Raw genomic sequence first — 27767 nt, 5'->3', positions numbered from 1 at the left:
ATTCTCACTGCAAAAAGATCCCTCCACCTCAGGAGAATTCTCCTACTGATGATTAGCCTATTTCTCCTTCTAGCTCCACTGTGCCTTCTGGACAGCAGGAAAAAGGACAAGGTGACGTGCTCGTAACTTCTCCCTTGTCCACTGACAAATCTACTGTGCCTTTAAACTTTTCTAGAAAAAGCAAAACCCTTACAGGGTGATGTCCTGGTAATCTCCCCTGTAGGGTGCTGAACCACGACTGTTTCGGGAAAAAGAAGAAGAAACACTCACTCCATTGACATTGCCAAAGTCCAGGAATTCCTGACTAAAAAGGACATTGAGAACTGACCCTGGTGAAGAAACGAAGAATTATACACTGGCAAAAAAAATTTGTGGGACCCATGCTTGGGAATGTGGTATTAATTGGATTTTGGGGTTTATTCTACAGGCTGCGCCCTGTGTTTTGGATAAATCCTTCAGTATGTATTGCCCTCCCTAATTGGGTATGTAGAAGTGATCTGAAAATCTGATAAGGGCAATGTTATTTAAAGTCCAAATTGCTCACAAGGGACTGCCATTAGATTAGCACAACAGAGGGCCTGGGTTATTTCCTCTGGCAAGAAAGAGAATTAACCAGATCCCTGTGGGCTAGGGCCAATAGTGCAGCAGCCATTTGGAATATTCTTAATAGCCAACTAAAAAAGGCCACTAGCCTTATTTTTAAAGCTCAGCTATCTTAAGTATAGGCTGGAGTTGGTGAGTTACATGTCATTTCCACCCTTAGTTCTATGACCCGGAAGTTACTGACAGAGATGGTATTAAATATCACTGAGGCTGGAAAGGCATTGCAGTGGGATCTAGTATGTTTAGAAATTCAGGATTTCCTGAATGACCAGCTGATGGCCATTCCGAGTGATCTTGAGCACCAGACTTGGCCCACTGCCCTTACAGACACATCAGGAGTACCATCTGATCTGTGGTCATGGAAACATACTTGGACACTTTCTGGATGAAAGTGTGGACATTCACAGTGCTCCTTCCAAGCATATGGACCGGTTAGGGTGGGTGTGGCTCCCACATACCGAATCCTGCTGGGTCCATGGGGAGGATGCATATGAGACTAAATTATTCAACGAGACATCTGGGAAATTAAACCACTTGGTATACCTACCTGATTTATAGTCAGTGCCCCGATCCCTTAGTTGTTAAATGAACTAGGTTCCACTCTTTTGTCCATGCATTCATTCCTGGGTTGGGGGTGACTAAGCTCAAAAGAGCAGTTGTACATATTTCTGCAGAGCTTCATTGCTTTTTGTCTTTAAAGTTTGAGAAAACTCGCCAAAAGTTTGTTGAGTATTCTCAAAGGGGGGAATTGTTGGTGTCACTAGGCCTAAGTAAACCAAAGTTGTGACTTTGGGCCTGAGCGAACCAAAGTTCTTCCATGCTGTGAACTTTAACCAGCCTAAGATGCTAACAAACAGCAAGCAAAATGTCACTGTCAGCTGTCTTAGCTTGCAGCTGCAGGACAGTTTGAAACAGCAAAAAGCGGCGGGGAGAAGGGGGAGGAAAATCTGCATGCGTCTGTACTGTGAAGGCCATAGATAAATATGTGAATGAGAACAGTTCTAACAAGCTACATTATAGTGTTAAGTGTAACTGTTGCAAGGGGGAGGGAGGAAGGGGGAAAAACAAGGGGGTATAAATGCTGGGACCCCGCCTGCGTGCGGGTGTGCAGGATTTGAGAATGCTTTTTTCTCCCTGGCACCTTTTTTGAGCTCAAATAAACTTGGTTTGCTTCTCCACCCTGGTGTGTTAATTAGTGCGACGCACACTGGGCAACGAACCCCCGCTGTTGCTCCTCCTCGGGCTCTTTGAGCCGGCAACAGGGAGTTTGTAGGAGGCACAGATACCTACGTACAGACTGGAGGACTCCCAGGGTGCTTAGGAGGTTTTGGGGGGGCACAGATATCAATTTCCAGGCTGGAGGGATCCCGGGGGCCTTAGGGGGGTTGTGGGGGGCTCAGATACCTGCATCCTGGCTGTAGGGGTCCCGGGTGTGCTTATGGAGTTCGGGGGTGCACAGGTACCTCTGTCCAGGCTGTAGGGGTCCCAGAGCGGGGGCTTAGGGTTTCGGGAGGGGGCACAGATTCCTGTCTCCGGGCTTTAGACGTCCCTGGGGGGCTTAGAGGATTTGTGGGGGGCACAGATACCTATGTCCAGGCTGCAGGGGTCCCTTGGAGGCTTAGGTGATTTGTGGGGGGCACCAATACCTACATCCAGTCTGTAGGGGCCCCTGGAGGGCTTAATCTTTTTTGGGGGCACAGATAGCAACTTCCAGGGTTTAGGCAACCCTGGGGGACTTAGGGTATTTGTGGGAGGCACAGATACCTACGTCAAGGCTCTGGGGTCCTGGGGTGGGGCTTAGGGGCTTGTGGGGGGCACAGATACCTACATACAAACTGTAGGGATCCCTTGGGGGGAGTCCTAGGGGGTCCGTTAGGAGCACATATTCCTACGTCTAGATTGTAGGGGTCCCAGGGGCTCTTAGGTGGTTCATGGGGGGGCACAGATACCTACATCCAGGCTGTAGGGGAAGCTGGGGGTCTTACGGGGGTAGTGCAGGCACAGATACCTACGTACAGAGAAGAGGGGTCCGAGGGGGTTTATGTGGGGGACACATACCGTCATCCAGGCTGTAGAGATCCTTGGGAGGCTTACGGGGTTTCGTGGGGGGCACAGATACCTACGTCCAGGCTGGAGGGATCCCGGGAAGGATTAGGGAGTTTCTGGGGGGCAGAGATATCTACGTCCAGGCTGTAGGGTTCCCTTGGTTTCTTAGGGGGTCGTGGGGGGCACAGATACCTATGTACAGTGGTGAGCCGGAGGCGGTTGGCAGGAACCGGTTGCTAAATTTTAAGCCGGTTTAGAACCTGTTGTTAGGGTTACCATACAGCGAGTAGCTGGGGGTGCTGCTGGGACACAGGACCCCTGGCTCTGTGCAGCTAGAGCTCCTTTTCCTGAGCGCTCCCTTCCCCCGGTTTGCCCGGCAGCCCTCCCCCCCCCGAGCCTCGTCACCCCCGGATTCCTGCCCTCCGAGTCTCCTCTTACCTTGGGCTCTGGCCGGCTGATTGAATCAGGCTGCAGCTCTCAGCCTGCGGGAGCTGATTCAATCAGCCTGCGGAGCCCAAGGTAAGACGAGACTGGGAGGGGAGACTGTGGGGCAAACCGGGGGAAGGTAGCGCTGGGGCAAAGGACGCTGGGCTCTGCAGCTGCACGGCTGTCTCCCAGCAGCAGCAGCCGCCGCCCCCGCTGCAGGGGAATCACACTGCGGCTGGCAGCCTGCGGAGCCCCAGGTGAGCCGGGGAGGGGGAATCAGAGAGTGACGGGGCTGGGGAGGGGGAAGGAATCAGGGGGTGACGAGGCTCGTGGGGGGAGGAATTGGGGGGTGACGAGGCGGGGGGGGAGAGGGAGGGGATCCCGGGGGGAGGGGGGAGTAATTAATAGCAGCTGTTCCCCTAGCAAAACCCTCCCCGCTACGTTCCCTCCCCAGTGTTGCCTCATTGGCTCCAGTCTGTAGCTCTGTGTTTAAAGCCGACAGGATCGATCCGGGTCCATCTCTCTCTCCGGCACTGGTGGGTTTCGCAGAGTTCTGCACACGGCCCCAGTCTCCAGCTGTTCAATCCTTCACCCGGGGCGGGGAGGGTTAATAGTGGGGGTCCCAGCCAGAGCCCCCAGCCCCCGCTGCGGGGAGGGGCGCAGGGCGGGATGACGCAGGGGCTTGTGGGAGTGGCAGTGCGCCCCGGCCTACAACTCCCATCAGCCCTCGCGGACCCAGCGGGCGGCGCTTTGGGCGCGACGGGCTGCGCTCGCAGGGCGGGGCCTGGAGCGGAAGTGACGTCAGCGGGCTGGAGGCCGCTCGTGGTAATCGGGGGACGCTAGGGCGTTGGGCGGGAGGCGCTGCGGCGCCGGCACGTGGGGCTCGCCCAGCCACCTCACCCCCCTCGCGGGGTGTTTGGGACCGGCCCCGCTTCCCCCTTAAGTGCTCCCACAGCCCCCCCAGCACCACCGCCTCCCCCCGGCGCGTCTTTCCTCTCCCCCACGGGCTCCCACAGCCCCCCCGCCTCCCTCCAGCGCCTTTCTTACCCCCCAGCACCCCTCACCCAGCCACAGCCCCCCAACGTGTCTTTCCTCCCCCCCACGGGCTCCCACAGCCCCCCCCGGCATCCCCACCTCCCCCCCCCGGCACCCCCAGCGCGCCTTTCCTCCCCCCTGCCTAACCACAGCCCCCCCATCCCCACAGCTTCCCTCACCCAGCCACAGCCCCCCACCCTCCTAGCGTGCCTTTCCTCCCCCCCCAGGCTCCCACAGCCCCTGCGACCTTCCCCAACCCCCCATGCCCCCCGCCGTGCCCCCACACTGCTGTGAGCTTCCCCAGCTCCTCATGGGCCACCCCCTTCCCCACACACCTTCAGTGTGCCACAAGCTTCCCTCCCCCGACGGGCCCCCCCGGCACCCCCATCACCCCCCAGCGTGCCTTTCCTCCCCCCAGCGTGCCTTTCCTCCCCCCCAGCCACAACCCCCCCCATCTCCACCGCTTCCCTCACCCAGCCACAGCCCCCCCAGCGTGTCTTTCCTCCCCCCCACGGGCTCCCACAGCCCCCGCCCCCGGCACCCCCACCTCCCCACCGGCACCCCCAGCGTGCCTTTCCTCCCCCCAGCCCCCCCATCTCCACCACTTCCCTCACCCAGCCACAGCCCCTCCAGCGTGTCTTTCCTCCCCCCCACGGGCTCCCACAGCCCCCCCTGGCACCCCCACCGGCACCCCCAGTGTGCCTTTCCTCCCCCCCACCCCCACAGCTTCTCTCACCCAGCCACGTCCCCACCCTCCCAGCGCGCCTTTCCTCCCCCCCAGTGCCCCGCCCAGCCACAGCCCCTGCAACCTTCCCCAACCCCCCATGCCCCCCCGTGCCCCCGCACTGCTGTGAGCTTCCCCAGCTCCTCATGGGCCACCCCCTTCCCCACACATCTGCAGTGTGCCGCAAGCTTCCCTTCCCCCACGGGCCCCCCCGGTGCCCCCAGCACACTGCGAATTTCCCAAGCCCCCTTGGTGCCCCAAGCCCCCCTGCATCCCTAGTGTGCCGCGACCTTCCCCACCCCCCCAGCTCCCCGTGACATTCTCTAACCTCCCTCAGCCCCCCACAACCTTCCTCTTCCCTCCCGCACCCCCCAGCCCGCCCTGACTTTCCTCACCCCCCCCTTTAACCCCCAGCCCGCCCCAACTTTCCCCAACCTGCTTCCCCGGTCCCCAACCCACCCACCCCGCCCCCTATGCCTGCAGCCTTCTCCAATCTGAACGCCCGTTCCTCTAGCCGAAACCAACCCGCCCCTGTCTATCCCCCCATCCGTTGGGCCCCTCAGTCCTTTCTTCTCCCTCCAACACCTCCTAGGCCACCCCAACCTGCACCCCATCCCTACTTTCCCCCATACATGCCTTCTCCCATAGCCCCCTTCCGCCCCCCTCCCTCCCCAACACCCCCCCGCCTGCAACAACTTTCCCCAACCTACACGCCTGTATCCCCCAGTTCATTTCTCCATTCAAGGGACTCCTCAGACCCCATCTCTCTCCAACATCCTCCCAGCTCACCACAACCTGTGCCTCCATCCATGCCCCCTCCTCTAGGGACCGCTCAGCGCCCCTTCCTCCCCAACAGCCCCCCCAGTTCATTCCCCATCCATTGGGCCCCTCAGTCCCCTTTTTTCCTCCCTCCCACCGCAACCTGCACCCCACTCTGTTCCTAGATCTGTGGGACGCCCAGTGCCCTTTTCTCCTTTGTCCAACATTCCCCAACCTGCACCCCCATCCCTCCCTCCACCCATGGGGCCCCTCAGCCCTTCTCTCTCCGTCCTGCCCAACACTCACCCTTCATAGCACACGGGCAGGCGAGCTAGGGGACGAAACCCGTGGGGAGCAGTGGATTGTAGAGTGGAGTGGTGACTGATATTGTGGGCTCAGTCTCTGTTCCTCCACTGGGGCGGCTGTAGATGGGATGGGAGAGGGAGGCAGGGATGAGGGTATTAATAGAGCTCTGTGTAGTGATAGTTCCTGCTTGTCTTTATTAGTTTGCAGAGGAATTGTCCAGGAGCTGGAGCCGGAGGAGAAACTGGAAGAAGTGAACCTGAGCAGCCTGGATATCCTTGTAAGCAGAGATGAAGAGTCCTCAGCTTTCTGCCTTCTCCATGACTGGCTGTGAGTGAACAATTATGGCCTCTATCCCTCATCCGTACCACTCAAGTTTTCTTCAGAGGCCGTGAGCCTCCTTGTTGGCCATGGGGCTCTGTGGGATTATGACCAAGGGAAGGGACAACAGTCTCCTCTGCTCAGTGACTGTCTTGGATGCAGGTGCAACAGGCTGCTTAACATATGAACGTAAGAATGGCCAGACTGGGTCAGATCAAAGGTCCATCTAGCCTAGTACGCTGTCTACCGACAGTGGCTAATGTCAGGTGCCCCAGAAGGAATGAACAGAACAGGGAATTACCAAGTGATCCATCCACTGTCACCCATTCCCAGCTCCTGGCAAACAGAGGCCAGGGACACGATCCCTGCTCATCCTGACTCATAGCCGTTGATGGACTCATCCTCCATGAATTGACAGTAACTCTCCACTTAACATCCTCTCGCTTAACATTGTTTCAATCTTAGGTCCCTGCTCAATTACAGAACATGCTGTATTTAAAGTTGTGCAATGCTTCGCTATAACTGCGTTTGGCTGCCTGCTTTGTCCACAGTCGGCAGCCCCCCCATCAGCTCTCCTATGCCCCAGCAGACCCCGCGGATCAGTGCCTTCCCCCACGGCCTCCTGCCTGTGGCAATCAGCTGGCTTGTGGTGTCCGGGGACGGGGAGTGAAGACTCGTTGTGCAGGCTCCCCCTCCCTCCCCTGCTTCCAAACGCCGCAAGCCAGCTGATGGCTGCGGGCAGGAGCGAGGACGCGGTGTATGAAGTAAAGGGGAGGGAGGGGGAAGAAGAGGCAGGTTAAGGGTGGGGGCTTGGGGGAAGAGGCAGCCGAGGGTTGAGGCCCCCGACCCTGGTGCTTGCAGAGAGGGGAAGCTGCCGCTGCTCCTGTGCAATGTGCTTCTGCTAGCCTACAGCACCTTCAGCCTCCTTGCCTGCCTCATTGTCGCCAGTGCCAGTGGGCTGTGCCCGTGTGGGGTAAGGCGGGGGCACTCCCCAACTATAGTACTGTCCTGTATGGCAAAAAATAATTCCCTGCAGCGTAACCCCCCATTTACATTCATTCTTATGGGGAAATTGGACATGCTTAACATCGTTTCACTTAAGTTCTTGAAAAATGCGACCTTAACGAAAACGTTAAGTGAGGAGTTACTGTACCTAGTTCTTACTTGAACCCCATTATAGTCTTGGCTTTCACAGCATTCTCTGGCCAGGAGCTCCAAAGGCTGTGTGCGCGTTGCATGCTTTTTAATTGTATCTATAAAGGTGTAATGGGAGATGGGAGAAGAAGAACCTACACAACACTGCAGATTCTGATGATAAGTTCTGTTTTTCCCTCTTGTGTTGTGCTTAGTACCACGGAGAAAGAAGTGAAGGGTAAGAGCCCACCCCAACTGTGAGATGGAAGGCGCCCAAGAGCCGTGAGACAGTGAGCGTTGTTGATTCCAGGCTATGCAGATGCCATGAAGCTGGGAGTGGAGCAGATGTCACCATCAGTGAGATAAGTGTCTGGTTTCATGAGGACTCTTGTAACGGTCTACCTGCCTCCAGGCCAGGACTTGTCGTTAGCTGGGGCTGAGTTTGTAGGAAAAGGTTCCTGAATAGCTGTAGTTATGAGGGAGACAAGGTCCCCATTTTCAGGGGCTGGTCATTTCTCTGTCCACAAGCAGTGTGTTCTCTGCAGCAGAAGGTTGGATTCAGGGGGATGAATCCAGCTGGTGAGTTTCTTGCCTTGCTCTGTTTCTCTCTCTCTGTCTCTTCTCTAGTGTGTTGGCCAACAGTCTTTCTCTCTGTCTATGTCCTTGCCTCTCCTTGTGCTGTCTCCCCTCATAGCACACGGGCAGGTGTGCTACGTGTGCATCCCCACAGGCTAGGTCTCGGGAGCTATGAACAAGTAAGAGGGGATGAAAATCATGCGGGGTAGTGGGCACTAGAGTGGAGTGTAGACTGTCGATGTTGACTTGGTTACTGTTTATCAAGTGGGGCTGATGTAGATGGGATGGGAGAGGGAGGCAGGGATGAGGGCAAGATTAAATGCACTAATAGAGCTCTGTGTAGTGATGATGGTTCTTACCTGACTTTATTAGTTTGCAGAGGAATCATCCAGGAGCCCTCGCCGGACGAGAATATGCAGAAGTGGATGTGAGCAGCCTGGACATCCTTTTAAGGAGACATGAATATTCCTCATCTTTCTGCCTTCTGCATAACTGCCTGTGAGTAAGAGGTGAGGACTTTCAATTCCTCACCTCTACTCGCTGTAGTTTTCTTCACAGGCCGTTTGCTTCCTCGTTTGTTACGAGACTCTGGGATTAAGGTTGGGGAAGGGACAAGAATCTCCTGAACAAAGTGACTATTTTGGGACAAAGTGTACTTAGATTTCCAGAAAGCCTTTGATAAGGTCCTTCACCAAAGGCTCTTATGTAAATAAAGTTATCATTGGAAAAGAGTGAAGATCCTTTCATGGATTGAGAACTGCTTAAAAGACAGGGAACAAAGGGTAGGAATTAATGGTAAATTTTCAGAATGGAGAGGGGTAACTAGTTGTGTTCCCCAAGGGTCAATGCTAGGACCGATCCTATTCAATTTATTCATAAATAATCTGGAGAATGGTGAGGTGGCAAAGATTGCAGATGATACTAAACTGTTCAAGATAGTTAAATCCAATGAACACTGTGAAGAACATCAAAAAGTTCCCACAAACTAAGTGATTGGGCAACAAAACGGCAAATGAAATTTCATGTGGATAAATGTGAAGTAATGCACATGGGGAAAAAACAACCCCAACTATACATGCAATATGATGGGGGCTAATTTAGCTACAACTAATCAAGAAAGAGATCTTAGGGTCATCGTGGATAGTTTTCCGAAGATGTCCACGCAGTGTGAAGCGGCAGTCAAAAAAGCAAACAGGATGTTTGGAATCATTAAAAGAGGAATAGAGAATAAGGCAGAGAATATCTTACTGTCCTTATATAAATCCATGGTACTCCCACAGCTTGAATACTGGGTACAGATCTGGTCTCCTCATCTCAAAAAAGATATACTGGCATTAGAAAAGGTTCAGAGAAGGGCCACTGAAATGATTAGGGGTTCAGAATGGATCCCATATGAGGAGAGATTAAAGAGGCTAGGACTTCTCAGCTTGGAAAAGAGGAGATTAGGGGGCATATGATAGAGGTATATAAAATCACGAGAGATGTGGAAAAAGTGAATAAGGAAAAATATATTTACTTCCTATAATATATGAACTAGGGGCCACCAAATGAAATTAATGGGCAGCAGGTTTAAAATAAATAAAAGGAAGTTCTTCTTCACGCAGCGCACAGTCAACCTGTGGAACTCCTTGCCTGAGGAGGTTGTGAAGGCCAGGACTACAATAGTCTTTAAAAGAGAACTGGATAAATTCATAGAGGTTAGGTCTATTAGCCAGGATGGGTAAGGAATGATGTCCCTAGCCTCTGTTTGTCAGAGGGTGGAGATGGATGGCAGGAGAGAGATCACTTGATCATTACCCGTTGGGTTAATTCCCTCTGGGGCACTTGGCAATGGCCAGGATACTGGGCTGGATGGATCTTTGGTCTGAGCCAGTTTGGCCATTCTTATGTTTTTATGGGTGCCTTTACAATGGGTGCCTTCCAGTTGCAATTGTAAAGTAGTAAAGGGAGATGGGTGGAGGGCTGGGATACGGGAGACGTGAAATGAAGAGACTACGTGACATTGCAGTTGGAGATGCTAATTTTTTTTTTGTTTCCCTCCCTCTGCTGAGATTAGTACCAAGGAAAAAGAAGTCACGGTCAGAGTCTACTGTCCTCATGCGATGGAAAGCGAGCGAGAGCGATGAGACCACGAGCATTGTTGAAATCAAGCATTAGCCGTGCATCTGGGAGCGGAGCAGCTACTGCTGTCAGTGAGATAAGTGTCTGTTCTGGTGAGAGCTCTGCTCACGGCCCACCTGGCTCCAGGTAGGGACGTCCTGTAAGTTGGGCCTGGGTTTGTAACAAAATGTTCATGACTAGCTGTGGTTATGAGGGAGACTGGGTCCCCATTTTCAGGGTCTGCTCATTTCTCTGCTGACAAGCGATGTGTCCTCTGCAGAAAAGGTAGGTTCCAGGTGGCGAGTTACTTGTCTTCCTCCTGTGTTTCTCTCTCTCTTCTCTAGTGTTGGCCAACACACTCTGTCAGTCTGTCCTTGCCTCTTTTTCTGCTGTTTCACTTCATTGCACGCAGGCAGGTGAGCTAGCTGTGCATCCCCAGAGGCCAGGTCTCGGGAAGCATGGCGAAGTAGGAGAGGACGAAAATAATGCAGGGAAGTGGGTGTGAGAGTGGAGCAGTGACTGTTGCTGTTAACTCGGTCTCTGTTCATCAAGTAGGGCCAATGCAGACGGAATGGAAGAGGGAGACAGGATTGAGGGCAAGATTTCACGCACCATTAGAGCTCTCTTTAATGATTGCTCATGCTTGGTTTTTGCAGCTGTTCTTGCAGAGGAATTGTCCAGGAGCCCTAGCTGGAGGAGGAAGAGGCAGAAGTGGACCTGAGCAGCTTGGACATCCTTTTAAGCAGACACGAACAGTCCTCAGCTTTATGTCTCTTGCATAACTGGCTGTGAGTAAGCGGTCCGTACTTTGAATTCCTTCTCTGTAATTGCTGTCATAAGGCCATGTGCTTCCTTGTTGGGTACGTGACTATTTTAAGTGTAGGTGCAACGGTCTCCTTTTTCATTGTAGTGCTAAAGGTGTGATGGAAGGAGTGTTGAGGGCGGAGCTCCACCATGTGGGAGAGGGGAAAAGAAGAGCTGACAAGACATTGCCTACTGAGATGGTAACTTACTTGTTTTCCCCCCCTTATGCTGAGTTTAGTACCAAGTGAAAAGAAGTCAGTTTACTGCCCTCATGCGATGGAAAGCGAGCGAGAGCAACGAGACCTCAAGTATTGTTCATGCCAGGCAAGAGCCGTCCATCTGGGAGCGGAACAGCTGCCACTGTCACTGAGATAAGTGTCTGTTTTGCTGAGGGTTCTGCTCACGGCCCACCTGGCTCCAGGTAGGGACACCCCATCAGCTGGGGCTGGATTTATAAGAAAATGTTCCTCACTAGCTTTGGTTATGAGGGAGACAAGGTCCTCATTTCTGTGTCCAGTAGCTGTGTTCCCTCCTCAGCAGAAGATTGGTTCCAGGAGGATGACACCAGGTGGTGAGTTGCTTGCCTTCCTCCCATGATTCTCTCTCTCTCTCTCTCTCTCTCTCTCTTCTCTAGTGTTGGCCAACACTTGCTCTCTCTCTCCTTCTGCTGTCTCCCTTCATAGCACCCCTGCCTGTGTGCTAAGTGTGCATCCCCACAGGTTAGGTCTCCTGGATCCACGAGAATCATGCTGGGTAGTGGATAGTAGAGTGGAGTGGTTACTATCGGTGTTAACTCCATCTCTGTTCATCAAGTAGGGGTGATGTAGATGGAATGGGAGAGGGAGGCAGGGATGAGGGCATTCACAGAGCTCTGTGTAGTGATCATTCTTGGTTGGCTTTATTAGTTTACAGAGGAATCGTCCAAGAGCCTTAGCCGGAGGAGAGGGTGGCAGAAGTGAAGCTGAGCTGCCTGAACATCCTTCTAAGGAGACATGAATAGTCCTCAGATTTCTGAATTCTGCATAACTGTCTGTGAGTAAGAGGTCAGTGTTTTCAATTCCTCACCTCTACTCACTGTAGTTTTCTTTACAGGCAGGGCCAGCTCAGGAGGGGCCATGGGAGCAGCAAAACAGGAAAAAATGGCGCAGCTGGAGCGGCAAAGCTGGTGCGGGGGACATGGCACGGCTGGAGCGGCAAAGGGGGAGGGGCGGGGGGAGAAACAACGACGCGGCCAGCAAAGCAGGGGAAAAACAAAACAAAAACCCCTACAGGGCGACCGGCGCCAGGGGACTCTGTGCTGCAGAGTGCGTGCCCGGTCTAATGGTGGGGAAGGGGAGGGAGCGGAGGGGAAAGAGAGAAGGGGGGCGGCCAGCGCTTCAGTGGGGCGCTTACCTTGCGGCCCCGACTGCCACGCCGCCTGCCGGAAGGGCTCTGCTCCACTCCAGTCAGCAGGGAGGGAAGGACGCAGGCTGCCCTGCTGAGGTTGCTGCAGGGCGCTCCCCTCCTCCGCGCCACCGCCCCTACAGGACGGCTGGAACAGCAAACAACGGCAACAACAAAAAGCAGCTGTGCTGCCCTAGGTTTGGGCGGAAGCCGCCCCATAGAATGTGCTGCCCCAAGCACGAGCTTGCTCAGCTGGTGCCTGGAGCCGGCTCTGTTTACAGGCCCTGTGCTTCCTCGTTGAGTACCGGGCACTGTGGTATTAAGGCTGGGCAAGGGACAAGAGTCTCCTGAGCAAAGTGACTTCTAGATGCAGGTGTAAAGTAGTAATGGAGGATGGGTTGAAGGCGGAGCCGTGGGATACGGGAGATATGAAATTAAGAGACTACGTGACATTGCTGACGGAGATGGTAACTTGTTCGTTTTTCCACTTCTGCTGGGTTTAGTGCCGAGGAAAAAGAAGTCACATGTCAGAGTCTACTGCCCTCATGCGATGGAAAGTGAGCGAGAGGGACGAGGCTGTGAGCATTGTTGATGCCACGAAAAAGCCATCCAACTGGGATCAGAACAGCTGCTACTGTCAGTGAGATAAGTGACTAGTTTGGTGAGGGATCTGCTCATGGCCCACTTGCCTCCACGTAGGGAAACCCCGTTAGCTGGGGGTGGATTTGTATGAAAAGGTTCCTGACTAGCTGCGGTTATAAGGGAGACAAGAGCCCCATTTTCAGGGTCTGCTCATGTCTCTGGCCAGGACCGGTGTGTCCTACGCAGCAGAAGGTTAGTTCCAGCAGGATGAATCCAGGTGCTGAGTTGCTTGCCTTCCTCCCATGTTCCCCTCGCTCTTTTCTCTGTGTTGGCCAGCACTCACTCACTCATTCTCTCTCTCTCTCTCTCTCTGTCCTTGCCTCTCCTTGTGGTGTCTCCCTTCATAGGACACGGGCAGGTGTGCTAGGGATGCATCCCCACGGGCTAGGTCTCGGGAGCCATGAAGAAGTAGGAAGGGATGAAAATCATGCAGGGTAGTGGGTGCAAGAGTGGAGGCAGGTACTGGAAGGTCTTGTGCACCTATAGTGTGTTTGGCAGTGATGGGTCTTCCATAGGTGGTTTGCTGTTCTTGCGGAGGGCTGCTCCAGGGCAGCGGAGCATCTGCAGGAAGCAGACCTGCACGATCTAGCTGTTTCACTTTGCAGTGGAGCCGAGGAGCTCTCTTGTAATGTTGGAGGAGCAGGTGCGTGTTTTTGTGAAATGATATTTCTCAATCCACTATCTGCAGAGTGAGGTGCTTCGTGGAGAGCAGAGAGATGCTTCTCCTATCCATGGGATGGGTCCTGGGGAAGGTCCAGCTCTGCCTGTGGCTGGCAGTGGTCTGGGATTGTCCCTTTCCTGGAGGGCTGTAGCTCCTTAGGAGTGGTGAGTATTTTAGGCCCTGGGTAAGCTGAAGAAGAATAAAGAAGGAGGGAGCAGCAGCCAGTGACGTGTGTCCATTGTTCTTCCATGCACAAGTGGTGACCTAGCTTACAAGTGTTCTCTCTTTCTCTTTTCAGTCGTACTGAGATTGGTCAGATGAGAGATCGGCCAACTTGTGGCAGAGACCAAAGAAGGAGCAGCCACCCAGAGCCCATCCCTAGGGATGGAAGCCGGACAGTGATCTGCAGAGTAAGAGCAAATGGAAACTTGCTGAAGTTCAGTATTGAGGGAGGGCTGCAAATACTCTTGTCAGTGGAGAGAATTTGTGAATATGGGGAGGGCCCCTGAGGAAAAGCCTCAGCATCTCACGGGGGCACGATAAGCTCGGGGGAATCCTTTGTGCCCTCTCAAGGAATTGTCAGGTGCTATGGAGTCTTCCCAAAGTGCGATAACGCTTTGTGGAGAGCCAGGAAGGTGACTACAGGTGCTGAGTTTGCCTCCTTCCTGTATGTGTATCTCTGCTCTCATATGTTGGCCAACATGTGCGCGCTCTCTCTTTCTGTCTCCCTCCTTGTCTCCTTGCATAGAACATGGGCAATGGTGGATGCTCACAGTCTAGGGCTGGAGAGCCTGCATCCCACTGGGGCATTGGGAGGGGGAAGAGAAGCGTGATGGGTACTAGATCCTCCATTGGTAGTGGTGGGGGTGACTGTAGGAGTTGACTCTGACTCTGTTCATCAAGTGGGGCTGATGTACGGTGGGTGAGAAAGGGAGGGTGGCATCTCACACACCAATAGAAATTTGGGCAGTGACGGCCCCTGTGATGGGTTGGATCACAGACACCCCCCCGGGAGCTGCCAACTGATGTGCCAAGTCTACCTCTGCCCCTGCTTTCCCTGCTAGCTCAGGACTCTAGCACCCTCTCTTGCTGAGCCAGATACTCCCATCTGCTCCAACATAGACCCAGGGTCTGAATTACTTGCCTCAAAGCTGCAGGTTTACCTGAAAACAGCTCACAGAAGTGTGCTTGTCTTTAGCACTCAGATGCCCAACTCCCAATGGTGTACAAACAGAAATAAATCCGTTTTACCCTGCATAAAGCTTATAGGGAGTAAACTCATAAATTGCTCATCCTCTATGACACTGATAGAGAGAGATGCACAGCTGTTTGCCCCCCCTCCAGATTAACTCTGGGTTAATTAATAAGTAAAAAGTGATTTTATCAATACGGAAAGTAGGATTTAAGTGGTTCCAAATAGTAACAGACAGAACAAAGTGAGTCACCAAGCGAATTAAAAAGCGCAAATCTATGTCTAATCAAACTGAACGTAGATAATCTCACCCTCAGAGATGCTTCAGTAAGTTTTTTCCTCAGACTGGACCCCATCCAGGCTTGGGCACAATTCTTTCCCTGGTACAGCTCTTGTTACAGCTCAGGTGGTAGCTAGGGGATTCTTCATGACTCCATGGAGCTATAAAGATGTAATGGGAGATGGGAGAACAACCACGTACAGAACACTGCAGATTCCAATGATAACTTCTGTTTTTCCCTCTTGTGTTGTGCTTAGTACCACGGAGAAAGAAGTGAAGGGTAAGAGCCCACCCCCGTTGTGAGATGGAAAGAACCAAGAGCCGGGAGACCCCAAGCGTTGTTGATGCCAGCCTATGGTGATGCCGTCGATCTGGGAGTGGAGCAGCCGTCACCATCAGTGAGATAAGTGTCTGGTTTGGGGAGGACTCCGGTAACGGCCCACCTGCCTCCAGGCTGAGACTTGTCATTAGCTGGGGCTCGGTTTGTAGGAAAAGATTCCTGACCTGCTGTAGTTACGAGAGAGACAAGGTCCCCATTTTCAGGGGCTGGTCTTTCCTCTGTCCACAAACAGTGTGTCCTACGCAGCAGAAGGTTGGATCGAGGAGGATGACTCCAGCTGTTGAGTTTCTTGACTCCATCCCACATTTTTCTCTCTCTCTCCTCTAATGTGTTGGCCAACACACACACTCTCTCTCTGTCCTTGCCTCTCCTTGTGCTGTTTCCCTTCGTAGGACATGGGCAGGTGTGTTAGGTGTGCATCCCCACAGGCTAGGTCTTGTGAGCTATGAAGAAGTAGGGGACTGAAATGATGCAGGGCAGTGGGCGCTAGAGTGGAGCGGTGACTGTGGGTGTTGACTGAGTCTCTGCTCTAGTGGGGCTGACGTGGATGGGATGGGAGAGGGAGGCAGGGATGAGGGCAAGATTTCACGCATCAATTGTATTTTGTGTAGCGATGGCTCTTGCTTGGCTTATTTGATGCACTTGCAGAGAAATCATCGGGGAGCAACAGCAGGAGGAGAAACTAGCAGACGCGGACCTGAGCAGCCTGGACATCCTTCTAAGCACAGATTAACAGTCTTCAGCTTTCTGCCTTCCACATAACTGGCTGTGAGTAAGCGGTCGGTGCTTCGAATTCCTCATCTGTTCTCGCTCCAGTTTTGTTCCTGGTCGGGTACATGGTTCTGTGGGGTTAAGAGGAGGGAAAGGCACAAGTCTCCTGTGCAGAGTGGCTGTTTTGAGTGTAGGTGCAACAGGCTGCTTTCTAGTTGTGGTCCTGAAGGTGTAACGGAAGAAGGGTTATGGGTGGAGGTCTGGGGTGCGGTAAATGGGAGAAGAACTTATGTGATGTTGCCAACTGAGATGCTAACTCGTTTGTTTCTCCTCCACCCCCTTGTGCTGGGTTCAGGACCAAGAGAAAAGAAGTGGAGGGTCAGCGTCGGCTCACCTCACGTTACGGAAAGCGAGTGAGAGTGACGAGATTGCAAGCATTTTGGATGCCAGGCAAGAGCCGTCCAGCTGGAAGCGGAGCAGCCGCCACTGTCAATGAGATAAGTATCTGTTTTGGTGATTGCTCTGCTCACTGCCCACCTGAATCCAGATACAAACACCCCATTAGCTGGGACTGGGTTTGTAACAAAATATTCCTGACTAGGTGTGGTTCTGAAGGAGACAAGGTCCCCGTTTTCAGGGGCTGCTCATTTCTTTGTTCACAAGCGCTGTGTCCTCTACAGAAAAAGTTGGATCCAGGAGGTTGATTCCAGGTGGCAAGTTGCTTGCCTTTCTCCTGTGTTTTTTTTTTTTCTCTCTCTCTCTCCTCCAGTACGTTGGCCAACACACACCCTTTCTCTTTCTGTCCTTGCTTTTCCTTGTGCTGTCTCCCTTCGTACGACACGAGCACGTGTGCTGGGTGTGCATCCCCACAGGGTAGGTCTCGGGGGCCATGATGAAGTAGGAGGGGATGAAAATTGTGCAAGGTAGCGGGCGCGGGAGTGGAGGGGTGACTGTCAGTGTTAACTTGGTCTCTGTTCATCAAGTGGGGTAGATGTAGATGGGCTGGAAGAGGGAGGCAGGGATGCGGGCAAGATTTCAAGCATCAATAGAGATGTGTGTAGTGATGGCTCATGCTTGGCTTTTGCAGATCCATTTCCAGAGGAATTTCACAGGAGCCGTAGCGGGAGGAGAGGTTGGCAGATGTGGACATGAGGAAACTGAACATCCTTCTAAGCAGACACGAACAGTCCTAGGCTTTCTGCTTCCCACATAACTGGCTGTGAGTTAGCTGTCGGTGCTTTGAATTCCTCATCTGTTCTTGCTGTACTTTTCTTCACATGCCATGTGCTTCCTCGTTGGGCATGAGGCTCTTTGGCATTAAGGTGGGGGAAGAGCCAAGAGTCTCCTGAGCAAAGTGACTATTTTGGGTGCAGTTACAATGGGTCCCTTCTAGTTGCAGGTGTAAAGTAGTGATGGGAGATGGGTTGATTGCAGAACCGTGGGATACAGGAGCTGTAAAATGAAGAGACTACGTGACATTGCAGATGGAGATGCTGTTTTCTTTTTTTGCTTTTCTCTCCTCTGCTGGGTTTAGTACCAAGGAAAAAGAAGTCACACGTCAGAGTCTACTGCCCTCATGCGATGGACAGTGAGTGAGAGCAGCGAGCCTGTGAGCATTGTTCATGCCAGGCAAGAGCCGTCCATCTGGGAGGCGAGCAGAGGCCACTGTCACTGAGATAAGTGTCTGGTTTGGTGATTGCTCTGCTCACAGCTCAGCTCCTGGTAGGGACGCCCCATTAGCAAGGTCTGGGTTTGTAAGAAAAGGTTCCTAACTAGTGGTTATGAAGGAGACAAGGTCCCATTTTCAGGGGCTGGTCATTTCTCTGGCCAGGAGGGGTGTGTCCTCTGCAGCAGAAGGTTGGATCCAGGGGGATGACTCCAGCTCTTGAGTTTCTTGACTCCCTCCCATGTTTTTTTTACACTCTCTCTCTCTCTCCCCTCTAATGTGTTGGCCAACACACACTCTGTCTGTCTCTGTCCTTGCTTCTTCTTGTGCCGTCTCCCTTCATAGGACACGGATAGGAGTGCTAGGTGTGCATCCCCACAGGCTAGATCTCGGGAGCTATGAACAAATAGGAGGAGATGAAAATCATGCAGGGTATTGGGCGCTCGAGTGGAGCGGTGTCTGTGGATGTTGACTCAGTCTCTGTTCATGGAGTCGAGCGGATGTAGATGGGATGGGAGAGGGAGGCAGGGATGAGGGCAAGATTAAATGCACCAGTAGTGCTGTGTGTAGTGATGGTACTTACTTGACTTTATTAGTTTGCAGAGGAATCATCCAGGAGCCCTTGCTGGACGAGAATATGCAGAAGTGGACGTGAGCAGCCTGGGCATCCTTCTAAGGAGACCTCAACAGTCCTCAGGTTTCTGCCTTCTGCCTAACTGGCTGTGAGTAAGCAGTGAGTGCTTGGAATTCCTCATCTGTACTCACTGTAATTTTCTTCATAGGCCGTTTCCTTCCTTGTTTGGTATGGGGCACTGTGGTATTAAGGCTGAGGAAGAGACCAAAGTCATACTTGCCAACTTTCACCGGGTAGATAAGAACCCTGAATTCACAATATTCCAAAAATTAAGCTAATCCTATTTCCAATAAGGCCAAAATAAGCCAATTCCTAAGAACCTCAGCACTCAATGACTAGATCTCTCCTGGCATGCAGTCTGGGACTGTGGTGGGTCCGCTGTGCACCCCTGACTCTCTCCCCCCTTTGCCCCTGCTTGCTGGAAGCAGCAAGCTACAACGAGCAATAAGCTACAGGCCAAAAACAAGCCCAATTTCTATGTTTTATTTTCCCCCTTGAGATTTGGTGTGTGTGACCAGAGTCTGCTGTGCAAAGTGACTATTTTGGGTGTCGTTGCAAGGGGTGCTTTCTTCTTGTAGTCCTACCGGTGTAATGGGAATAGGGTTGAGGGCGGAGCCCCACTGAGTGCGGGAGGGGAAAATAAGAGCCTACCCAAAGTTGCTGACTGAAAGGGTAACTGATTTGTTTTTCCCCCTTGTGCTGGGTTTAGTAGCAAGAGAAAAGAAGTCACAGGCCAGAGTCTACTGCCCTCGTGCAATGGAAAGAGCAAGAGCGATGAGTCTGCAAGCGTTGTTAATGCGAGGCAGAAGGCGTCCATCTGGGAGCGGAACCGCCACCACTCTCAATGAGATAAGTGTCTTCTTTGGTGATCGCTCTGCTCAAGGCCCATCTTGCTCCTGGTAGGGATGCCCCGTTAGCTGGGGCTGGGTTTGTAAGAAAAGGTTCCTGACTAGCTGTGGTTTTGAGTGAGAGAAGATCCCCATTTTTAGGGGCTGCTCATGTCTCTGGCCAGGACCAGTGTGTCCTCGGCAGCATATTAGATCCAGGGGGATGACTCCAGCTGGCGAGTTTCTTAACTCCCTCCCACGTTTTTCTCTCTCTCTCTCTCTCCTCTAATGTGTTGGCCAACACACACTCTGTCTGTCTGCCGTTCTCTCTGTCCTTGCCTCCTCTTGTGCTGTCTCCCTTCGTAGGACACGGGCAGGTGTGTTACGTGTGCATCCCCACAGGCTAGGTCTTGTGAGCTATGAACAAGTAGGGGACTGAAATGATGCAGGGCAGTGGGCACTAGAGTGGAGCGGTGACTGTGGGTATTGACTGAGTCTTTGCTCTAGTGGGGCTGATGTGGATGGGATGGGAGAGGGAGGCAGGGATGAGGGCAAGATTTCACGCACCAATTGAATTTTTTGTAGTGAGGGCTCTTGCTTGGCTTATTTGCTGCACTTGTAGAGGAATTGTCCAGGAGCAGCAGCAGGAGGAGAAATTGGCAGACGTGGGCCTGAGGAGCCTGGACGTTCTTCTAAGGAGACATGAACAGTCCTCAGCTTTCTGCCTCGTGCATAACTGGCTGTGGGTAAGTGGTCAGTGCTTGGAATTCCTCATCTGTACTTGCTGTGATTTTCTTCACACTTTGTTTGCTTCCTTGTTGGGTGTGGGGCTCTTTGAGATTAAGGCTGGGAAAGGGACCAGAGTCACAGTTGCTAACTTTCACTGGGGAAATAAGCACCCCCGACTTTGACAATAAGCCAAAAATCAAGACAAACCCATTTGAAAACAAGGCCAAAACAAGCCAATCCCTAAGAACCCCAACACTCAATGACTAGATCTCCCCTGGCGTGCATTCTGGGACTGTGGTGGGTCTGCTGTGCACCTCAACTAGCCGTCCCCTTTGCTCCTCCTTGTCCGTGCTTGCTGGAAGCAAAAAGCTACAAGAAGCAATAAGTTACAAGCCAAAAAGAAGCACAATTTCTACGTGTTTTCCCCACAGGTTTGGTGTGTCTGACTAGAGTCATCTGTGCAGAGTGACTATTTCAGGTGTCATTGCAAGGGGTGCTTTCTACTTGTAGTCGTAAAGACGTGATGGGAGGAGGGTTCAGGGCAGAGCCCCACCATGTGGGAGAGGCAAAAAGAAGTGGCTGCCCAACATTGCCAATTGAGATGGTGACTGACTTGTCACTTATTTTCCCTTTGTACTAAATCCAGCGGAAAAACAAGTCAGAGTCTACTTCCCTCATGCGATGGAAAGCGAGCGAGAGTGATGGGACTGGGAGAATTATTGATGCCTTGAAAAAGCCGTCCAACTGGGAATGGAACAGTCATCACTGTCAATGAGAAGTGTCTGTTTTGGTGATTGCTCTGCTCATGGGCCACCTTGCTCCTGAAAGGGATGCCCCGTTTGCTGAGGCTGTGTATGTAAGAAAAGGTTCCTGACTAGATGTGGTTTTGAGAGAGAGAGAGAAGATCCCCATTTTTAGGGGCTGCTCAGTTTTCTGGCCAGGAGCAGTGTGTCCTACGCAGCAGAAGGTTGCATCTAGGAGTATGAGTCCAGGTGGTGAATTGCTTGCCTTCCTCTCGTGTTTCTCTCTCTCTTCTCTAGTGTGTTGGCCAACACTCTTTCTCAATCTGTCCTTGCCTTTCCTTGTGCTGTCTCCCTTCTTAGGATATCGACAGGCGAGCTAGGTGTGCATCCCCACAGGTTGTGTCTTGGGAGGCATAAAGAAGTAGGAGGGGACGAAAATCATGCAGGGCAGTCGGTGCGAGACTGTAGCGGTGACTGTTGGTGTTGTGGGGCTAAGACAGATCGAAAGCGACGCAGGGAAAAGGGCCTTAATTGGGCTCTATGTAGTGCAGGAGTTCTCAAACTGGGGTTTAGGTCCCGTCAGGGGGCCGCAAGGTTGTTATTTGGGGGGTTGTGAAATGTCATCCTCCATCCTAAACATCACTTTGCTTCCAGCATTTATAATGGTGTTGAATGTACAAAAAGTGTTTTTAATTTATAAGGGGAGGGTCACATTCAGAAGCTTGCTATGTAAAAGGGACCATCAGTACAAAAGGTTGAGAACCACTGGTGTAGTGATAGTTCTTGCTTGCCTTTATTAGTTTGCAGAGGAATTGTCCAGGAGTCTCAGCTGGAGAAGAAGCTGGCAGAAGTGGTCCTGAACTGCCTGGACATCCTTCTAAGGAGACATGAATAGTCCTCAGCTTTCTGCATTCTGGATAACTGGCTATGAGTAAGAAGTCAGTGTTTTCAATTCCTTGTCTGTACTCACTCTTGTTTCCTTCATAGGCCGTGTGCTTCCTCGTTGGGATTAAGGCTGGGGAAGGGACAAGAGTCTCCTGAGCAAAGTGACTATTTTGGGTGCAGTTAAAATGGGTCTTTTCTAGTTGCAGCTGTAAAGTAGTAATGGGAGATGGGTTGAGGGCAGAGCTGTGGGATACGGGAGATGTGAGATGAAGCGACTGTGTGACATTGCAGACGGAGATGGTAATTTTATTTTTTTTTTCTTCCCTTTACTTCTTCCTTGGTACTAAACCCAGCAGTCACACGTCAGAGCCTACTGCCCTCGTACGATGGAAAGTGAGTGAGAGCAGCGATCCTGGGAGCATTGTTCATGCCAGGCAAGAGCCGTCCATCTGGGAGGCGAGCAGAGGCCACTGTCACTGAGATAAGTGTCTGGTTTGGTGATTGCTCTGCTCACGGCTCAGCTCCTGGTAGGGATGCCCCATTAGCAAGGTCGGGGCTTGTAAGAAAAGGTTCCTAACTAGTGGTTATGAAGGAGACAAGGTCCCCATTTTCAGGGGCTGGTCATTTCTCTGGCCAGGAGGGGTGTGTCCTCTGCAGCAGAAGGTTGGATCCAGGGGGATGACTCCAGCTCATGAGTTTCTTGACTCCCTCCCGTGTTTTTTTCTCTCTCTCTCTCTCTCTCTCTCTCTCTCTCTCTCTCTCTCAATGTGTTGGCCAACACACACTGTCTGTCTGTCTCTCACTCTGTCTCTGTCCTTGTTTCTTATTGTGCCATCTCCCTTCATAGGACACGGATAGGAGTGCTAGGTGTGCATCCCCACAGGCGAGATCTCGGGAGCTATGAACAAATAGGAGGAGATGAAAATCATGCAGGGTATTGGGCGCTCGAGTGGAGCGGTGGCTGTGGATGTTGACTCAGTCTCTGTTCATGGAGTCGAGCGGATGTAGATGGGATGGGAGAGGGAGGCAGGGATGAGGGCAAGATTAAATGCACCAGTAGTGCTGTGTGTAGTGATTTTTTTTGCTTGACTTTATTAGTTTGCAGAGGAATCATCCAGGAGCCCTTGCTGGACGAGAATATGCAGAAGTGGACGTGAGCAGCCTGGACACCTTCTGAGGAGACCACAACAGTCCTCAGGTTTCTGCCTTCTGCCTAACTGGCTGTGAGTAAGCGGTGAGTGCTTGGAATTCCTCATCTGTACTCACTGTAATTTTCTTCATAGGCCGTTTCCTTCCTTGTTTGGTGTGGGGCACTGTGGGATTAAGGCTGGGGAAGAGACCAGAGTCATACTTGCCAACTTTCACTGGGTAGATAAAGAACCCTGAATTCACAGTATTCCAAAAATCAAGCTAATCCTATTTCCAATAAGGCCAAAACAAGCCAATTCCTAAGAACCCCAACACTCAATGACTAGATCTCCCCTGGCGTGCAGTCTGGGACTGTGGTGAATCTGCTGTGCACCTCAACTAGCCGTCCCCTTTGCTCCTCCTTGTCCGTGCTTGCTGGAAGCAAAAAGCTACAAGAAGCAATAAGTTACAAGCCAAAAAGAAGCACAATTTCTACGTGTTTTCCCCACAGGTTTGGTGTGTCTGACTAGAGTCATCTGTGCAGAGTGACTATTTCAGGTGTCGTCGCAAGGGGTGCTTTCTACTTGTAGTCATAAAGGCGTGATGGGAGGAGGGTTCAGGGCAGAGCCCCACCATGTGGGAGAGGCAAAAAGAAGCGGCTACCCAACATTGCCAATTGAGATGGTGACTGACTTGTTTTTCCGCTGGATTTAGTACCAAGGGAAAAGAAGTGACAAGTCAGAGTCTACTTCCCTCATGCGATGGAAAGCGAGCGAGAGTGATGGGACTGGGAGAATTATTGATGCCTTGAAAAAGCCGTCCAACTGGGAATGGAACAGTCATCACTATCAATGAGATAAGTGTCTGTTTGGGTGATTGCTCTGCTCACGGGCCACCTTGCTCCTGAAAGGGATGCCCCGTTTGCTGAGGCTGTGTTTGTAAGAAAAGGTTCCTGACTAGCTGTGGTTTTGAGAGAGAGAGAAGATCCCCATTTTTAGGGGCTGCTCAGTTTTCTGGCCAGGAACAGTGTGTCCTACGCAGCAGAAGGTTGCATCTAGGAGAATGAGTCCAGGTGGTGAATTGCTTGCCTTTCTCTCGTGTTTCTCTCTCTCTCTTCTCTAGTGTGTTGGCCAACACTCTTACTCAATCTGTCTTTGCCTTTCCTTGTGCTGTCTCCCTTCGTAGGACATGGGCAGGAGTGCTACGTGTGCATCCCCACAGGTCAGGTCTTGGGAGCCATGGAGAAGTTGAAGCAGAGAAAAATCATGAGGGGCAGTTGGTTCTGAAGTGGAGCAGTGACTCTGTTTACCTGTCTCTGTTAATGAAGTGGGGCTCAGGTAGATGGCCTGGGAGAAGGAGGATGGGATGAGGACAGGTTGTCATGCATGAATAGAACTTTCTGTACTGATGGCTCAATGAATTGGTTTTGCAGCTGCACTTCCAGAGGAAGTGCCTAGGAACCCCAGCCCGAGGAGAAGCTGGCAGAAGTGGACCTGATCAGTCTGAACATCCTTCTAAACAGACATGAGCAGTCCTCAGCTTTCTGCCTCCCACATAACTACACTTCATTACTTCAGCGGCACGGCTGAAGCCTAAGATGAATGCAGGGTAGAGGCTTAGCACGGATGTCTGCTTGCCTTTAGGTGGGTTTGGTTTCTCGTAAACCTTTGCTGCTTTGTTCTGGGTGTGGGAGGAGAATTTCCCTATTGTGGGAGTAGCTGTGGGGTTACATCCAGGGGAATAGACAATAGTCTCCTCTGCACAGTGACTCTCTTGGGTGCAGGTGCAACAGACTGCTTAACAAACGAATGTAAGGATGGCAATGCTTGGTCAGACCCATGGTCCATCTAGCCCAGTATCCTGACTTCTGACTGGCTAATGCCAGGTGCTTCAGAGGGAATGAATAGAACAGGGAATCGAGACGTGATCCATCCTGTGTCGCCCATTCCCAGCTTCTGGCAAACAGAGGATAAGGGTACCATCCCTGTATTCCTGAATAATAGCCATTGATGGACCTGTCGTTACCTAGTTCCTTTTTTAACCCTGTTATAGTCTTGGCTTTCACAGAAGTCTCTGGCCAGGAATTCCAGAAGTTGAGTGTGCGTTGTGTGCTCTTTAATTTTATCTGTAAAGGTGTAATGGGAGATGAGCGAAGAAGAACCTACACAACACTGCAGATTCCGATGGTAACTTTTGTTTGTCTGTGGTACTAAGCAAAACACGAGGGAGAAAGAAGTCAAGGGTAAGAGCCCACCCCCGTTGTGTGATGGAAAGCACGCAAAAGCCGTGAGACAGCCAACATTGTTGATGCCAGGCTATGCAGATGCTGTCGAGCTGGAAGTGGAGCAGCTGTCACTATCAGTGAGATAAGTGTCTGGTTTGGTGAGGACTCTGGTAACGGCCCACCTGCCTCCAGGCCGGGACTTGTCGTTAGCAGGGGCTTTGATTTGTAGAAAAAGATTCCTGAGTAGCTGTGGTTAGGAGGAAGACAAGGTCCCCATTTTCAGGAGCTGGTCATTTCTCCGTCCACAAGCAGTGTGTCCTCCGCAGGAGAAGGTTGGATCCAGGGGGATGACTCCAACTGGTGAGTTCTTTGCCTTCCTCCTGCGTTTCGCTCTCTTTCTTTGTCTCTCTCTCTCCTTTCTGTACTGTGTTGGCCAACACACACTCTCTCTCTCTCTCTCCCTCCCCCTCCCCCCTTTCCTCTCCCTGTGCTGTCTCCCTTCCTAGCACATGGGCAGGTGTGCTAGGGGTGCATCCCCACAGGCTTGGTCTCGGGAACCATGAAGAAGTAGGAAGGAACAGAAATCATGCAGGATAGTGGAGTGGAGTGGTGACTGTCCATGTTCACTCCATCTGTGTACAAGTGGGGCTGATGTACATGGAATGGGAGAGGGAGGCAGGGATGAGAGCCTTCATAGAGCTCTGTGTAGTGATAGTTCTTGCTTGGCTTTATTAGTTTGCAGAGTAATCGTCCAGGAGGTGTCTCCAGAGGAGAAACTGGCAGAGGTGGACCTGAACTGAACTGCCTGGACATCCTTCTAAGGAGACATGAAGGGTCCTCAGCTTTCTGCCTCTCATGTAAGCTGTCACTGAATCATAGAATCTCATGGTTGGAAGGGACCTGAGGAGGTCATCTAGTCCAACCCCCTGCTCAAAGCAGGACCAAACCCAACTCGGAATTCCTCATCTGTACTCGATGTAGTTCTCTTCACAGGCCGTGTGCTTCCTCATTGGGTACGGGGCTCTGTGGGATTAGGGCTGGAACTCCTCGCCAGAGTATGTTGTGATGGCCAAGACTAAAATCGGGTTAAAAAAAGAACTAGGCAAATTCATGGAGGATCAGTCCCTCAATGTCTGTTAGTCAGGATGAGCAGGGAGCTCTGAGGTACGGTAGATGCGAGAAGAAGAACCTATGTACGTTGCAGAGTGAGATGGTAACTTCCTTGTTTTTTCCGATTGTCCTGGGTTTAGTACCAAGGGAAAAGAAGTCAGAAGTCAGCGTCTACTGCCCTCATGCGATGGAAAGCGAGCGAGAGCGATGGGAATTATTGATGTCACAAAAATGCTGTCCAAGTGGGAGCGGAACAGCCACCACTGTCAATGAGGAAAGTGTCTGTCTGTTTTGGTGATTGCTCTGCTCACAGCCCACCTTGCTCCTGGTAGGGATGCCCCATTTGCTGGGGCTGGGTTTGTAAGAAAATGTTTTTGAGTAGCTGTGGTTATGAGGGAGACAAGGTTCCCATTATCAGCGGCTGCTCAGTTCTCTGGCCAGTAGCGCTGTGTCTTCTGCAGCAGAAGGTTAGATCCAGGAGCATGACTCCAGGTGGTGAGTTGCTTGCCTTCCTCCTCTGTTTCTCTCTCTGTCTTCTCTACTCTACTCTACTGTGTTGGCCAACACACACCCCCTCTCTCTCTCTCTCTCTCTCCCTCCCCCCTTTCCTTTCTTTGTGCTGTCTCCCTTCACAGGGCATGGGCAGGAGTGCTACGTGTGCATCCCCACAGGCTAGGTCTGTCTTGGGAGCTATGAACAAGTAGGAGGGGACGAAAATCATGCATCGTTGTGGGCGCTAGAGTGGAGGGGTGACTGTGGATGTTGAATGTCTCTCTTCAAGTGGGCCTGATGTAGATAGGATGGGACAGGGAGGCAGGGATGAGGGCAAGATTACCTGCACCAATTGAATTTTGTGTAGTGATGGCTCTTGCTTCGCTCATTTCCTGCGCTTGCAGAGGAATTGTCCAGGAGCCGCAGTTGAAGGAGAAAGTGGCGGACGCGGACCTGAGGAGCCTGGACATTCTTCTAAGCAGACATGAATGGTCCTCAGATTTCTGCCTCCCGCACAACTGGCTGTGAGTAAGCGGTCAGTGCTTGGAATCCCTCATCTGTACTGGCTCCGGTCTTGTTCAGAGGCTCTGAATTTCCTCATTGGACATGGTGCTTTGTGGGATTCAGACGAGGCAAAGGCACAAGTCTCCCGTGCAGAGTGAGTATTTTGGATGTAGGTGCAGTGGGCTGCTTTTTAGTTGTAGTGCTAAAGCTGTAATGGGAGGAGGGTTGAGGGCGGAGCCCTGAGGTGTGGTAGATGGGAGAAGAAGAACCTATGCATGTTGCAGACTGAGATGCTAACTGATTGACTCTCCACTTGGTACTATACCCAGCACTAGGAGGAAAAACGAGAGTCCACTCCGCACATGCCATGGAAAGGGAGCGAGAACTGGGAGATTCTAAGCATTGTTGATGCCAGGGAAGAGCCATCCAGCTGGGAGTGGAGCAAGGACCACTGTCAGTGAGATAAGTGTCTTGTTAGGTGAAGGCTCTGCTGTGGTTATGAGGGAGACAAGGTCCCTATTTTCAGGGGTTGCTCAGTCCTCTGGCCAGTACCGGTGTGTCCTCTGCAGCGGAAGGTTGGATCCAGGAGGATGACTCCAGATGGTGAGTTACTTGCCTTTCTCCTGTGTTTCTCTCTCTCTCTCTCTCTCTCGCTCTCTCTTCTCTAGTGTGTTGGCCAACACTCTTTCTCTCTCTGTCTCTCTCCTTGCCTCTCCTTGTGCCGTCTCCCTTCATAGAACGGGCAGGAGTGCTAGGTGTGCATGCCCACAGGCTTGGTCTCGGGA

General features: G+C 52.1%; 3 long non-coding RNA genes across 12 annotated transcripts; all 3 read left to right on the top strand.

Annotated features, from left to right (window-relative positions):
• The first annotated feature begins 8009 nt into the window (after positions 1 to 8009).
• LOC123350779 lies at positions 8010 to 15596 on the top strand. 4 transcript variants are annotated; one of them, XR_006573821.1, is made up of 6 exons: positions 8010 to 8436; positions 9984 to 10815; positions 11070 to 11874; positions 12718 to 13499; positions 13816 to 13927; positions 15247 to 15596. It is a non-coding gene; the product is annotated as an uncharacterized LOC123350779 (long non-coding RNA). The 4 variants fall into 4 exon arrangements; XR_006573820.1 differs by having other exon boundaries at positions 12718 to 13681; XR_006573819.1 differs by having other exon boundaries at positions 8010 to 8425; positions 12718 to 13927.
• Positions 15597 to 15821: 225 nt separating this feature from the next.
• On the top strand, positions 15822 to 17633 carry LOC123350780. Its single transcript, XR_006573822.1, has 3 exons — positions 15822 to 16097; positions 16396 to 17259; positions 17575 to 17633. It is a non-coding gene; the product is annotated as an uncharacterized LOC123350780 (long non-coding RNA).
• A 1977-nt stretch (positions 17634 to 19610) lies between these two features.
• Positions 19611 to 27533, top strand: LOC123351269. Of its 7 annotated transcripts, none has more exons than XR_006573974.1 (6): positions 22339 to 22758; positions 23367 to 23724; positions 23838 to 24295; positions 24786 to 25236; positions 26883 to 27136; positions 27312 to 27533. It is a non-coding gene; the product is annotated as an uncharacterized LOC123351269 (long non-coding RNA). The 7 variants fall into 7 exon arrangements; XR_006573975.1 differs by lacking the exons at positions 26883 to 27136; positions 27312 to 27533 and adding an exon at positions 26127 to 26451 and having other exon boundaries at positions 23838 to 23989; positions 24085 to 24295; positions 24786 to 25733; XR_006573977.1 differs by lacking the exons at positions 26883 to 27136; positions 27312 to 27533 and adding exons at positions 25612 to 25733; positions 26127 to 26451.
• The last annotated feature ends 234 nt before the right edge of the window (positions 27534 to 27767 follow it).

This window comes from Mauremys mutica, chromosome 16 (genome assembly GCF_020497125.1).
Source record: "Mauremys mutica isolate MM-2020 ecotype Southern chromosome 16, ASM2049712v1, whole genome shotgun sequence".
NCBI classification, from domain to species: Eukaryota; Metazoa; Chordata; order Testudines; family Geoemydidae; genus Mauremys; species Mauremys mutica.
This window is presented reverse-complemented; position numbering and strand designations above follow the sequence as displayed.